The 3,309-nt window shown below is 27.2% G+C and overlaps 1 long non-coding RNA gene across 1 annotated transcript; it reads left to right on the top strand.

The window, feature by feature from the left end:
• Positions 1 to 1,486: 1,486 nt before the first annotated feature.
• LOC107903977 (uncharacterized) lies at positions 1,487 to 2,479 on the top strand. The gene is made up of 2 exons (XR_001686050.2): positions 1,487 to 2,083; positions 2,187 to 2,479. It is a non-coding gene; the product is annotated as an uncharacterized lncRNA (long non-coding RNA).
• Positions 2,480 to 3,309: the final 830 nt, after the last annotated feature.

Here is a 3,309-nt window from a genome sequence, read left to right as displayed (position 1 = left end):
TTTTTTATATTTGTTATGTCTATTTTACGATTCATGGTTGTTCCTCCCAACAATGTCGTTTCCAAAGTTCGAACCTAGATCCTCCCCTTAAAAGTGCAATGTACACCCAACCACTTATTGGTATATATAGGCCTCTTTAAGTGATCATATTTTGATAAACTTTAAACTCTTATTTAAAAGCTAAAATTATCACATTAATTATATTGAGCATTTGTCACAAAAAAGTCATTATAAACATGTTTTCTAGTGGCTTTCAAACTCTCTTTAAGGATAACGGTAAGTAACTTTAACACTTTAAACTTCTCTCCTTCAAGTTAATTGAATAGATGAGGATGATTAATCCATATTGTAGCACGAAATTCCTTCCCCATTTGCTACTCAATATGATTAAATCATAAACCATATCATTAAAAAGTCAGACATGTCAACTCAAAAACTTTGATTACACCAAAATTGTAATTTTATCTGTAGTTCAAACATGAAGTGAAATAAGAGAAGTAGTCAAAATTCTAAAACATACAACTAGTATTATATATATAATACAAAAAATAAAAATACCGAATTAATATATAATTTCTATTTTAATAATAAATTTTTCATTTTTTCCCATTTTTTTTAAAGTTCTCCTTTAAACTAAAATAAAAATAAATAAATTTTATTGGCTCATAAAATACTTCAAATATATAATTTTTGTTTCCCTTCTTATATTTCTTACCTTTTCTTTTTATTTATCTATAAATAAATATAAAAACCGTACTACTTTATATTAGTCACTATAAATTTTATTTACACAAGTTTGATTATAAAAACAAATGAAATGAAAATAAAAATGTTTTCTATTAAGTAAGTAAATAAATTAGAGTTTAAAAACTTTACGAGTAAACATAAATAAACTACCCACATTTATTTTAGAGTGTAGTAAACAAAATTTTAAAAAATATTCTTTTAAAATTTTGATTGCTGGAATTAAAATTTTTCACTCTTAATAAATCAAATACTAACCTATAAATGAATATTTATACTAACTTAAAACTTTTGCTTTAGTCTCACATCACAAATTAATTAAATACCAACTTAATTAAGTAAAATCAATAAAAATAAACTTAATAGGGTTAAATATGATTACACTTTTTAATTATTTTAGTAATTAATTTTTTTTAAATCGTTGCTTAAATACATTTTTACATTATTTTTTTCTTTTTCACCCACATAGGGTATATAATAGGATATGTTATAAATTATTTATAAAAAATGATTTAAATTATTATATAAGTTGTTATTATTTATATTATTTATATAAAGTAATTTTTATAAAATTGAAATAAATAATTTTCTAATTAATTTTTAAAATTTTAAAATATTTTAATTATAAAATAAGATATTATTTATTTCTATTTTGTATTTATTTTTAAAAATAAAATAATAAAAGATAAATGAATAATAAAAACAATCTAAAGAACTGAATAACTTTAATGAAAAAGATAATAATAGTTTGTGAAAAGTATCAATTACCCCCAAAAACATTCAAATTTTTCCTAGCGACTGACGCGACCGAACATGAAAACCAGTAGCTCTGGACCATCTGACTTTTGGGTTTGGGCCCTTTTCCGGGTGGCCTCAACATCACGCGGTTTCCATTTCTTTTCTCGTAAACAGAGATAAATACAAGGACCTTTACCTACCATCTTATCTACACTCTTCTCGTTCCCTTTATAAATCCGCCTTCCTCACGCAGCAAGTCTTCGATACGTGAGAGAGGGAGAGAGGGGTAGAGTGTTGATGATATTGGAGGCTCTTCGAGATGTAGATCGGAACACTCCTTTTTATGATCCCTTCTCTTCGTTTGCCCATTTCAGCTTCCTCCATCTATCTCTTGTTTCTCTCATCTATGAAATTTTCAAGCAGTAAGAGAAAGGGAGAGAGTGGTGTTGGGAGTTGGAGGTGTGGGAGAGTTGGGCAAGAATTATGACCTTTGTTCAATCCAAAGGGGCAATTCTTACCAACCCCTCCCATACCCTTGATTTCCAACCGTTGCTCCCCTTCCCTGCCTTGGATCCATTCCCTTTTGTTTGCTTCTTTTAAGGTTTGGTTTCCTTTTCTTATAATTTTCTTCTTTAGTTCTTATAATTATTTTGTTTTAATTTCATAATTTTCCAAGGAGTTTCCTAGTGAATATTGGGTATTAGATCTGGTTGTGATTTTCAGAGAACAGCAACTGAGAGCTGCAGCTTTCATGATTTGTAGAAGCTTGTCATATTTCATATGTTTGTTGACAAATTCAAAACGCCAGGAGCCCTGGACTGGAGATGAAATCTGTAGAAATCTCGTGGAGGAAAACGAATCACGAAGTGTCCATTTGTGCCGAGGAAGAGGCCTCTTACATGTTATATTATTCTGACATGGTATTATCAGAGTTTGTGTCTAGCCTGTTTCGAAAACCAAATTCTATCTAAATTATATACACTAAATTTGGGCTCAACCAGGCCGTTTCATAGTAAACGAATTTTAAAAAATAAAACAAGTTTACTAAATAGATTAAATATTAAAATAATAGTAAAATTAACAATAAACTAAATTAGGCGAAAATTAACAAATTTAAAATACATTACAAAGCTTAAAATAGTTATAATTAAAATAGTAGTGAAATTAATAATAAAATAAATATTTTAATAATTCAAACAAAATTAAAAGTGAAAGTAGAACAACATTAAAAAGGGCCACGAAATGGCACCTAAAACAGTACAAACCAAAAAAAAACAGCTTGCAAAATATAATTTAACTAACTAAAATATTTATATGTATCAAACAATAAATATATTTGATTTTATAACAAACTATAAATTGTAAGTTAAGTTAAATTATATGTCTATAAAGGAAACGAAAAATCATGGTCTTTATCGTCATCATCATTCTTATCAATTTTGCAATCAATTTCTAATATGAAATAAGAATAAATAGTTAGATAATCAAATTGATAAATTGTTATAATAATAAAACAAGAATAACATTATGAAGGTAAACGACTTAAACCATTTTTTGTTTAAGTAAACTCCTCAAAGGTGTGATAAATTTTTTCCCATGTTAAAAGTCGACTCGGTAGCCACACTCGATATTGGAATTGACAAAAGATCACAAGTCAATAATGAAAGCTCATGATATCACCAATAATCAAATACATCTATTTGACTATTCAACTCAAGCTATAGTTCTTCCAAATAAATGTCCAACTATGACTTTTCACTCTTAGTACTGGATGTACTTAAATATCGTTTATAAGTATCACTCTCATCATAATCTCCTTCCAAATCA

This window comes from Gossypium hirsutum, chromosome D05 (genome assembly GCF_007990345.1).
Source record: "Gossypium hirsutum isolate 1008001.06 chromosome D05, Gossypium_hirsutum_v2.1, whole genome shotgun sequence".
Lineage (NCBI taxonomy): Eukaryota > Viridiplantae > Streptophyta > Magnoliopsida > Malvales > Malvaceae > Gossypium > Gossypium hirsutum.
The sequence above is the reverse complement of the archived record's forward strand: the minus strand, read 5'-3'. Positions and strand labels throughout refer to the sequence as shown.